Raw genomic sequence first — 12,985 nt, 5'->3', positions numbered from 1 at the left:
TTGGCTATAATTAATTAATTTTATCATTTAATTAGGGAATAGTGCTAAAATAATTTAATATTTAATTAAAAGATTCTTTAGAAGATGACTAAATTTGATTACGAATTTATGTGATCAGATTTAGGTGTCTAAATTTTGCCCCTCTTTGATATAGTGTTGGTACAACACTATTTCAAAGATATTTTTAAATAATAGATGACACGAAGAAGGTTTTAAAGCAACTAGGGTGCCCCGATCTTGATAAAAGACTATAATGTGTGGAAGAAGGTTTTAAAGAAACTTAGTTGCCTTAGTTTTGATAAAAGACTGTAATGTGTAATGTCCCCTCGAGAAGTCAGCGAGAAGAGAAAATGAGACTAGATGACATCTTGAAAAGTAAGAAAATTGGGGTGAGATGGAGGACACACATAAGATGAAAGAGGTTTAAAAGTGTCTCATACTCTTACTGCAGGAGTATGAGACAAGGGGAGATCGGTTATACAAATTAGAAAAATTTCTAAGGTAGAATGGAGGACATGAGGGAGTATGCTTTTTAAATTAAACGCTTAGGATGTGGTGGATGAATGGGTGGGATTTTGGAAACTTTGTAGGATTTTTGGTTAGTTTTTAAGATTGGAAAAGGATGTAGGATAGATGTTGATAGGATGATTTTAGGATTGATGTTGATAGGATAAAAATGTACTCTTTTTGTTGTTTCCTTGTTGTGAAATGGGGGGATGAGATAGAATTTATTTGAAGCTTGAGCATGGGATTCTCCATAAAGAGAACCACCATGTAGTTGAGCACTTAATTTAATATATCAATATTGGTGACTGGCCAAGGTTACTAAGAAAATCAAGGCCTAGTCATCATTTTTACATAGGACTGATTCAAAAAAAAATGCAAGGATTTGCCCATCATCACACATGAAACCCAACAGGAATCATAGTGGAAACAAAACAGGGTAACCCACAAACAAGCAATATTTCTCAAGTGCGCCATATAATCATAAATGATCATATGTTTGGCTATGCAAGGGTTATACGTGATTGACTCATGGGTAGAAGAGAAAAAATGGAAGGTAGATCAAGACCTTGCTTGTTGATTGCCCCATTCGCAACACACCATGATATGAATGATCGTGGCAATCTTAAGGAGGGGATAACCAAATTTCTCAAAAAATAACCAAATTGAATTCCAACATCAAAAGAAAGAGTAAATCGACAAAAAAAATTGTGTGCCAGAGAGATTGGTAGGACTTGATATTGGAGGACCTGAGTCTGACGAAAGGAAAGATGTATCATGCAAGAACTTAATGTTAGCACCTAGCACCTAAATTCAACAACAACTAGAAATTCTAAGGAAAAAACTTTAGTGACACACGATCTCGTATAAGGACTTTCTAAAGCACAAAGTGAGAAGAGTTAGAGGACCTGATCTAATGTAAGATGACATGAGATTGGGCTATGCATAATGGGACTGACTAATGATGATGACATTGTATAGGAACTATTTATAGGGGATGATGAGGATATGTTGGTGCTATGTATAGGGGATGGTGAAGATTGTACGGGATGTATTTTGGTGGTGCAAAGAAATACATGATGGCGTCATAGTCAAGTTAAAAAGCCAAGATGAAATGATGGTGGATAATGGGAATGATATACCTCAAAACAAGGCAAGGATTAGGAAGGATGCATCCCAATGATGATGATTGGATTTTGATCAAGGCTAGAAACAAGACTAAGGGTGTGAATCGATGAGTTTATTGATGCAAAATTTTAGATAGCTAGAGGGGAAGAATGGGATGGGGCATGTGATGGTAGATTGTTGCGAGATTAAGGATATGAATGGATGGCATTAGGTTGCATGGGGGTAACATAGAGTTAACTACCAATAACAAGGGATATGGCAGGGGATGAAAAGATGGAGGAGATGTTGGGAGGCATAAGGATGAAAGAAAAAGGTATGGTGGATAGGAAGATTTGGGTAGAGGAAAGTGGGAATACAGGGATTGGAAGATGAATATGGAAATGGGACAAGAATAGGGAGATGGGAGGTGGATAGGATAGGGTCTCCAAGGAATACAATGCCCCCCATTATAATATGTCAATGCATGGAGAGGACTTAAGAGGGGTATGATAGGATGGAGGATAGGGTAACAAAAAGATGAGGAAGGTAGATAGAGGATAATCAAGATGAGTGGATGGAGCTAAAGGAAAGGAGGGGGATGGATTATATGGGAGTAAGAATGGATGGATAAATAATAGGTGGATAGGCATTACCATGGGAGAACGAGTGTCAAAAGGTGACCAAAAGAATGTATGTATGGTGGCGATCTTTATTTTATATTTTATTATTATATACATATAAGATATAGAGGATGGAGGAGGTGAAATGGATAAGATGTGTTGGGTATGGTAGGAATATGGGATGGGTATAGTGGGTAGAAGAACTTGGCCCCAAGTGTGTAGAGCACTTAGATGGAAGGATTACACATGATGCTTTTTTGCTAAGTTTTCATCATGGTACTTATCCAAGGAGCTTGTTTGCCAAGTTTTCACCATTGGACAATTTTGTTACCTTTGAAATCATCTACTAAATGGCCTAGGCTCAGTATTACCTTTGAAATCATCTACTAAATGGATTAGTATTAGTATCACCTTTGAAACCCTTCTTCATGTGCCCATAGTTATTGCATGTAAAAAATTTACCTTTAATCTTGTTGATCTTCTTTCTAAGTGCCTCATTTTGATGTCTCATATTGAGTAAGAGTTTGAGTAGTATCTTGCATTTTTCCTTCCTCTTCTATCTTTGAACTTTCAAGTAGGTTTCTATTGTTGCAATTTCTCACTAAGGTTATAGCCACGATCAAAGACTCGTTATCCAATACAATAAAGTATTGTATCAAAAGGTTGAACTCAACATAACATCACAATGCCTAAATAGTTCTAATGTAGCTCACATCTGCTCTGATATCATATCCAACATCAAGACTCACACATCACATCATTAACTATCTCATATCCTCACATAACAAAACCCTTTTCTTTATACCCTTTTGATCCTTTATAAAATGTGTTTGTACACAAAATAAAGTACAAAATTAGACCATGCTATCCAACATTTAAGTCATTGGATGTCCAACCAACCTCCTAACAATGCTAAGTAAGTTATTTGCCAAACCAATTCAATTTACCAGGCCAAATTATCCTATCACCAAAAACTATCTTATATCATTGTCTTCCTAAACCTATGCCTTCACACTATTGTATCTCATAGTACATCACATACTAACACTAACAATCATAGGAGTAGACTATATACATCTCCTATACCACATTCCTAGAGTTATAGATCCATCTAATAAATTCTCTACCATTATTGACCAAAATTGTCCAATTGTGCTTCATATACATTTCCTGGACTTGGGCATTTTTCACAATCTTGGCATACCAAAAATTATCACCAACACTAGTGACTATAATAATGATGTGTGTTGTCATCAGTGTCAATATCTATATAGTTATCTAGCATTAACTTTCCAACAAACCCTCCTTTGACAATATGTTCCCAATTTGGCACATTCTTGGAGCATGCTAATAAAGGTTATGGAATCTCACTTTACATCTACCAATTCCATTTTCTTGTAAGTTTTTAAAGCCTTTTTCACACATCCACTTTGTTTTCTTGTGAGTTTCTAAAACCTTTTTCACACATCCACTTTGTGCATATCTTGAAACCATTCCAGTCCATGAGATGACATCTCTTTGTGGTATTTTTTCAAGCAATTCTTGACTTCTAGTGATTCCATGTTTTACATATATACCAAGCCCAACGTTTCCAACTTTTTACATATCCCTCTGGCAATATTGGAATTCCTTGAGCCCAAATTTTGACTACATCATGATAAAAGGCTCACCATGACATGAAGAAAGGCTTACCATGCTCCAAGTAAACTATGGCATTTCAATTTTCCAACTTACTAAGAGCCACCGAGATCGCATGTTCAACTCCTTGCCTGAGAAAACTAGTATACTAGCCATGAACACATTGCTAAAGAATCTTCGCATAAACATAACTTCACACCCTAGATTTACTACTTGTAGGAAATAATCACTCCCAAGACTTCAACAACCATAGTAAAATGGTTATTTTGGCTTAAAAAAACAAAAGAAGGAGGTAATGCATAAGTTTTGAGGTTAGTTGAAGGAAGTAACTAGAATAGGAGATCTATCTTCTCACTAAGAAAAGTTTATGAATCTTCAGCGGAGGTATAAAGCACGAGGATGAGCTTTAGACATAAGCATCAACAACAAAAACTTGGAAGTTATTTGGAGAAGAAAGAAAAAGTTCTTTATGATATCCAAAATAATTATATGCATTATTTCCCAAGGGATAAAAGAGACATCTGTATAAATGTTAGAATCAAATAATCCAAAATAACAATGTCTAGATTTTTATTAGCAGGTTTGATGATAATGGAAGGATCTTTGTGAAGACTCTTCAAAGTTTTGAGGAGTTGAGTTTGAGGAGTTGAGAGGGTAATAGGGGATGAACCTTGAAAGATATAGATTGTATCTGATGAAGTAAAATTTGTCCCTTCCACAAAATGTCATGCAACTCATAGTTATGTTTTGGAGGATTTCAAGAAACAATATAACTCTTTAAGTTATAGATTAAGATACTGTGAAAGGGGATAAGGGAACTAGGGGCATAATTTACATGTAACTATTATATTTTTGTCTTCTAATACCAACATATTCTTTTAGCTTATGCTACACTGGGATCTTTAGAATAGGGTATGGATATTAATCAAATCACAAAGGATAGAAGGATTTTGTCAAATTAGTGCAATCACCTTGGTAGACATTTATTCAAATCGGCCATAGTTTACTTGAAGCATGGTAAGCCTTTCTATATAATTGACCATTCTAGTTAAGTGTCATAGTTTACAAGGGACAAATTTGATATCTCTCTATGTGATATGCCCCTCTTTAAAGCAGTTATGGATATGAGTAGATGTTACATGATAACATGAGCACTAACAATATCTACAAATGGCTTAGGATTAGTATTACCTTTGAAAGTCTTACCTTTGAAATCATCTACTAAATGGCTTAGGATCAGTATTACCTTTGAAATCATCTACTAAATGGCTTAGGATCAATATTACCTTTGAAATCATCTACTAAATGGCTTAGAATTAGTATCACCTTTGAAATCCTTCTTCATGTGCCCATACTTATTGTATGCAAAACATTTGCCTTTAATATTGATGATCTTCTTTCTAGGTGCCTCATTTTGATGTCTCATATTGAGTAGAAGTTTGAGTAGTAGCTTGCATTTTCCCTTGCTCTGCTATCTTTGAACTTTCAACTAGGCTTCTATTGTTGCAATTTCTCATCAAGGTTATCGCCACCATCAAAGACTCGTTATCCAATACAATAAAGTATTTTATCAAAATATTGAACTCAACATAACATCACAATGCCTAATTAGTTCTAATGTAGCTCACATCTGCTCTGATATCATATCCAACATCAAGACTCACACATCACATCATTAACTATCTCATATCCTCACATAAAAAAAGCATTTTCTTTATACCCCATTGATCCTTTATAAAATGTGTTCATACACAAAATAAAATATAAAATTAGACCATGCTATCCAAGATTTCAGTCATTGGATGCCCTCCCAAGCTCCCAACAATGTTAAGTAAGTTACTTGTTGTTGCCAAGTTTTAGTTGCCCCTTTTTGTTTTGAAGTATCTGGTTAATTTTGAGAATGTGTTTTACATGAAGTATGTCTAAGTGTGTCTTAGGTAACTTACTTCTCATCTTTCCCGAGCTATCTACTTGAACTTCCATTACGGCTTTCCTGTTTATCTGGTGCTCATGGGACTTAGGTGGTCTAGGAGGTATTACATTGCACTCTAGCGTCCTCCCAATGAGAAGTAATTTGTTCTTCACCTCATTATCAAGTACCTAGTCCTAACATTTCATTTTCCACTGCTTCAGAGATCTCGATCAACTATTCCCCTTCAAGCGCATCATATCAATTGTGGATCAGAGGAACATCACCATGACAATTATTGATAAGCCTGAAATGTGATTATGTCAAAATCAGAGGCTTGCAAGGTTATGGATGGAAGTAAATATGAATGCCATTAAAGGTTAAGAGAAATAAGATTAAGTGTATCAAGGATCATGAGTTTGTGGTTAAATTATTGCACATTAATGGAAATGAAGCTGTTAGTATCTGCTTCCAATGCCACATGAATTTGAGATAAGAGTCTACCCCAATATCCAAGGAATTGTATAATGACTTGCAATTGTTAAGATGTGATAAAAAACTGAGCATCGAGGCCTCCACAAAGAAATAAAGGTAAAGGATCACTTGCTCGATCTCAGATTGGGAAACACGGTTGTAAAGGGTATTTTTCGCCTAAAGCCAACAAAGGAGCCATTTTTCTGAAGAATGTAAAAAGAGTAAAGTAAAGATGCCCTAAAATATGAATATTCCTTGGACACTCCCATTAGATGCTTCCAAAAATGTCAACCCGATACAAAGAGAAATCAGTATTAAAAGCTTTTGGCAGAAAGAAGAATGAAGTGCACGCACTGCCAAAGGATTACTGCCCATGCTGTATTTCCGGACAAGGGAAAAGCGACTAGCGAAAAATTTAAGTGTATCTCTCCCTTCCACATATGTAAGTGCTATTAAATAGTTGTGCATTTTGGATTTTGATGGAAAGTAGGGCACTTCCCATTAAGATAAAACACTCATGCAAAGTCATATCACTCTAGTAAAGTAATACTATTTCTAGAAATGTTATATTTGAGGTGCAAATTTTTTTTTTTTTAAATAGTCGTTATTCAATGAATTAAATGCAAATCTTTCCATTGTGAATGTTTGCCAAACTTAATTTCATTTGTGTGGCCCCAACGTTTGAATTCATCTACCTATTTCACTAGGATTTCTGGTATTTCCCTTATTCAAGTATATTTAAAATGGCTACTTATTGAAATCTACATTCTGTGTAATCATTTGGCAAATGGCAATCAAATCTTTTGGTTACGAAAAACTTATTGGCCTAGAGAGTGAGGTAAAAAAGTTGTTAGACACATCCTTCAAATTCTATGATTTGGGTGATCTTCACAGAAGGCTTAATTCTCAACCTCTTCACCCAATCATTTAGAAACTCAAAGATAGGGAACTAATCGAGGCAACTGGATTTCCTATGGTTGTACATGCACCTGAGCTTGTTTGAGAGTGCATAGGATGATATGACCCAGAAACAAAGCAAATTTTGTTTTCCGACCAATCTATTCTCCTATCTATCAACAAGGTATTGATGCAGTCTGTGTTTGGTATCCCAATCAAGGAACAATATTGTGACATAGATTTCATGTCTTCTACGTCCATGTTCAATGAAAAGAAGACTCTCAGGTTGGAGGACATGCAAAAGGCTTGGTTCCAGACTACCCGCTCGAAGAAGACCAAGATGCCAAAAACTTAGTTTGGCACAAATCTAAAGCGAGAAATTGTAGACATCCTCGCACTTCTCCTCAGGCTAAAAGGAAAAGAAGAGATATTGGAGTTTGTTGAGCATCATTGCTTTTTGGTGCAAGGAACTTTTGCAAAAAATATGCACATAGATTGGACACAAATCATTTGCCATGAACTTTTAGCATGGTTAAATTCAGCTACAGGCTTCAGGCAATTCTACATGTCTTCTTATTTGATTTATGCCCTAGTGACTCACCACAAGTGACATGACCTCCCTTGCATTCAGGATTACAATGAGAATACTAAAGTTTATGAGTTTTATCCACATCTGCAACTACAGAGAAGCTATGAGGAGTATGTGGCAGTTAATGATGCCTTCACAATGAGGCTATGCCATGAATTGCAAGGATGCCCAGAGAGGAGATTCTCACATGAGGCAATTTCGGTAATAAGTTAATTTGGATGTTCATTCATCCAGTGCCTGAGTTTCTCCTATTTACGGATAGGAGCTTATGACAAATTTCCTAAGAAGCTACCAAGGTATCTGGAGGACAAAGTGGTGCTAGTCGAGCTATGTTGACAAATCCTAGAAGTAAACACTCTCTATTCTAATGTAAAGAAGATTGTTGGAATTTCATTTCCTATAGTGGTTAGCCCATATGCTTGTGCCTCCAAATCAGATGCTTGAAATTCGGTGAAAAGTTTTGAAGGAAAAAACAAATTGCTAGATTATGAGGTACTCAGGTCTCAATATGATCCAGTTGATTTTGTAAAGGATCATTTGAAATTGGGATATGCCTACAGGCATGTCCTAGACATTCAAGATTATTGGTTTGGGTGTCTCAACGAGTTCCAAAATTGAGAGAAATTTTGGTCACGACTAACTATTGATGAAATTAAATTATATAACAATTCTATTGATGTTTTTGACCTTGCAGATGACAGAGGCTTCATGAATCCCACAACATATGAAAAGATCAAGACCACCCCAATTTTGTCCACCCCATATGCTGTCCCAGTTATTGATACCATGGAGGTCCTCATGCAAGGGGTCAATAAAAGAATTGATAAATGGGTTGATTGGACTCGAGCAAGAAAGAAAAGAATAGGAAGTACTAGTTCCATGAGGGGAGTTTCATCTAGGACCACTTCATCCACCACAACAACAAACACCACAACCACTAGTTCAAGTGTTGCAGGTCCTGCTCAATCCATTGGGCAAGGAGGAGATCAACCTCCAGAGAAGAACATGTCAATTACTCCTACGTGTGGAAGTGGCTCTTCTCCAAACACTAGAAATGTTGGAGAAAAGCACGATGACAAAGATAAGGGGAAGAAGCAAGAAAAATCAATGGCTAAGCCTTCCTCCCCCATTCAAGTCATCAATTTGGATGCTGACACCAATCCTATGGATGGTCAAGAGCAAGATGTATCCCAACAAGTAGATACCTTAGCCCTTTCGGTAACTAAGGTAGCTACTTTCCCCATTGCTTCCCAAGACAACACAACTCCTTTAATGCCAAGGAAGCTATTTGACCCCACTACCGTGCTATCGGTTGTCAATACTATTTGTGAAGTCATGGCTCAAGGAGACTATTGACAAAAAGAAGAGGAGATACAAGGATGCTACTCCATCAAAGGACTTGGTTACACAAGTCACCTCTTCTTAGCTATCCAAGAAGACAAAGAAGCAATAGACAATCGCGATGTTGGCTATAGATTCCTCCATCGATCACATGCTAATCAAAATCGTTGACCCACGAAAAGATGGGAGATTTCATGAGCTTTCAAAAGATGATTTCCAAATCAGAACACTGGATCTTGGTATCCTTGTTCATGATTCCATGGTAAACATATGGTAATCTACTAATGAGAAAATAGAGGACAAGCTAGAAGAGCTTATAGCTAAGAAAGAAGTGTTGAAGGCTACAAACAAGGAGCTGGTCAAACGCATCAAGTCTACCCCGAGAAGCATGTCCTTAGGTCAATTTGACCCGAAAGCAGAGGAAAACAAAAACTTGCTAACAAAGTTGCAACATGAAAGGCAATTCAACCAGGTTGGAAGGGTATGGATAGACCAATTGAAGATTCAAGGTAACCTACTGGTGGAAAATTTGGGAAACTTGGTGTTAGATGCACACAAGCTCAGAGAAGTAACCTCAGACCATAAGAAGACCATACAGACAGCGGCTAATAGACTGACAAAGCAATTAGCCCTTCTACAAGTGGTAATTGACATGGAGACTAATGTGGCAATTACTCACGGGATCCTCAAGACGAGCACAAAGCCATTGTTTCATTGGAAACAATATTTAGAATTTGTTATAGAGAGCTCCACAAGGTCTACAAATAAGCTATGAGATGTATGCGAACTGATGCAAAAAGTTATTGAAAAATGCTTTTGCAACTTGAAAATATTGTACACAGAGTCTTTTGTATCCACCAATAGTAAGCTTGTGGATATTGAGAGAATGAGGTCAAAGTTCTTGACATTTGTTGATGAGGCCATTGACCCTCTCAATTTCTAAGTGTCTAAAATCCAAGAGCTCTCAGCAACATATGTGGTCATCATCAAAGAAACAGAGAAGTATAAATCCAGGATGGCCAAAATGGATGAGTTGACAGACATGCATGACTACTGGATGGTCCAAGCTGACAACATTAACATTCCAAATATTGAAGAGCTAAACAATGTAACATATGTTGTGAAAGCATATAAAGCTAAATTAGTTACCTCAAAGAAGACATAAGTGTCTTTGACATCTGTCGTTCTCTTCTCTCCGCTTTCTTTTTGTAGCCACTCTTGGCGTTTTGTTAATCTCTGTAACAGGCAAATGATTGGAGCTTGTTCTATAAATATTTTTTCTATTTAGAGATGCTCTATAAGGCAATCATCCAATGTAACCAGCCATTTTGAGAAGGCCTATATATGTAATCTTTTAAGAAGTTAATAATATCGGTAAAATTTACTTTGGGCAAACCCCTATAGCTGTGACTACTGTGTGAGACTCAAAGTTCATATTAGATTTTTCTGTTCATTTAGTTTAAAACGACTCAATGGAGTTGTTAAAAGTTTCAAGCAACTTGGTTTTTGCCTCTTTTGCTCTTGGGTTAAGAGCATACTCCCCCTACAAATCATAAAAACAAATTCATTGCATATCTTGCACTTATAAAGGAGTCATACCTTTCAATTCAAGGGTCTTCGAATATATTACTACATTGACCTATTCTGTTGTTAACTTTGTGTTTTCCATAAGCCATAGGGAAAATAAAGAGTCAAGGTACAAACCAATATATTAAGGAAGACAAACTGTTAACCAAAACTTGCCAAACCAATTCAATTTACTAAGCCAAATTATCTTATCACCAAAAACTATCTTGTATCATTGTCTTCCTAAACCTATGCCTTCACACTATTGTATCTCATAGTACATCACATACTAACACTGACAATCATAAGAGTAGACTATATACATCTCATATACCACATTCCTAGAGTTATAGATCCATCTGATAAATACTCTATCACTGTTGACCAAAATTGTCCAATTGTGCTTCATATACATTTCATGGACTTAGGCATACCAAAATTTATCACCAACACTAGTGACTATATCAATGATGTAATGATGTATGTTGTCATCAGTGTCAACATCTATACGGTTATCTTGCATTAACTTTCCAACAAACCCTCCTTTGAAAATACCTTCAAGAATGTTCAATAGAGCCCAATTTGGCACATTCTTAGAGCGTGCTAATAAAGCTTATGGAATTTCGCTTTACATCTACCAATTCCATTTTCTTGTGAGTCTCTAAAGCCTTTTTCACTTATCCATTTTGTGCATAGCTTGAAACCATTCCAATCCGTGAGATGACATCTCTTTGGCCTTTTTTCGAGCAATTCTTGACTTGTAGTTATTCCATGTTTTACATATATACCAAGCCCAACATTTCCAACTTTTTACATATCCCTCCAGCAATATTGGAATTCCTTGAGCCCACATTTTGACTACATCATGGTAAAACTATGGCATTTCAATTTTCCAACATACGAAAAGCCACCGAGATCGCATGTTCGACTCCTTGCCTGAACAAACTAGTATGCTGGCCAGTAAAACACCGCTAAAGAATCTTCGCATAAACATAACTTCAGCCACTGTAAGAATCCATATTAATTTTAGTAATGTGTGGGGGCCGCGCGAACGCGAGCCCCCTCTTTCACAAATTATGACGCGCACTCTCCACAATGGGAGATGCTAGGCAGAGCCCCCTTCTTTATGTGCAATGAAGGTGCTCTCCCTAGGCCATCGGCCTTCTTGATCACCGATCGACCCCGCCCAGGTAAGTATGCTTAACCTCCTCTCCTCCCCTCCTAGTTGTACTTCCTCTTCTCCCTTTCCTCCCACTCCTCATCCATGTGGGATTAATAAGTAAACAAACTTATACCTGCTTCTTCCAAGACCATTTCTTCTTATTGGGCAGCGTGACAGTGCCTGCTCACAGTTCACACATTACACGGCAGGATACGAATGGAAATTGTTTTCTCATTCAATTCATCATTTTCCTATCGAATGATCTGCTCAGCATTTTATCAGGCATATGATTAAAATGACACAAATGGCCAATTGGGATAAAGAGGGCCTCAGTGGAAATTTAGGCTAGGAAGGAGGGATTCTGAGTGGTGTAAATAGTGCTTATAACCCTTTCCTTAATCAGTCAATGCACATGAGATGTTTACAGCACTTGCTGCTTCACTCCCTTCTACTCTCCACCCTAGGCTAAAAAATAAATACACATGTCAGTGTTTTATTAAAATATTTAGAAATTTTTTTCAGCCACTAACTGAGATATTAACGTAAGACCCAAAACTCTGAGATTTGAATGTAAAATTCTTTTTACGCCGTCGCCTGAGAGATTCGAACTCTCGCGGGGAAACCCCATGTACTTAGCAGGCACACGCCTTAATGATTAAACAAACCTCATTGGTTTGTCTGTCTTATCCAATTCATTGGACTGATTAATATTACGTCGCGCAATAGGCCCACAGCTTCAACGAGTAAAACATCAAGGTCTATGGCATATGCATGTTTAACACAATGATCAAATTTCATTAAAAATTGTGTGTGAAGATGAAAGAGAGTAAATTTTATACCATTATGAAAGTGAATCAAATTTAGTACACTTGATTATATTCTTCCATTGAAATTGATGATGAATAAGAATATATTATTTATTGAAATTTAGACCTTTTGATTTTCAAATAAAAGGTTAAATAAATTTAATATAAATTGAAATCTTTGAAATTAAACTTATAATATAGTTGAAAATATTAAATTATTGTTATATTATAAAATTAATTGATTTTTAAAATTGTACAATCATATTAAGAAAAAAATTGTCAAATAAAAGGAATATCTAATGTTACAAAAAACTGGCGATCACATCTTGGTGTGCAATGATAGATGGAAGAGGTATGAATGGTCAATGCAAT

At 36.4% G+C, this 12,985-nt stretch overlaps 1 non-coding gene across 1 annotated transcript; it reads right to left on the bottom strand.

Moving 5' to 3' along the window:
• Positions 1–11,681: 11,681 nt before the first annotated feature.
• LOC149556520 (U1 spliceosomal RNA) lies at positions 11,682–11,843 on the bottom strand. Its single transcript, XR_016352527.1, has one exon. It is a non-coding gene; the product is annotated as a U1 spliceosomal RNA (small nuclear RNA).
• Positions 11,844–12,985: the final 1,142 nt, after the last annotated feature.

This window comes from Cupressus sempervirens, chromosome 5 (assembly GCF_028749045.1).
Source record: "Cupressus sempervirens isolate cs-2001-9-10 chromosome 5, ASM2874904v1, whole genome shotgun sequence".
Lineage (NCBI taxonomy): Eukaryota > Viridiplantae > Streptophyta > Pinopsida > Cupressales > Cupressaceae > Cupressus > Cupressus sempervirens.
The sequence above is the reverse complement of the archived record's forward strand: the minus strand, read 5'-3'. Positions and strand labels throughout refer to the sequence as shown.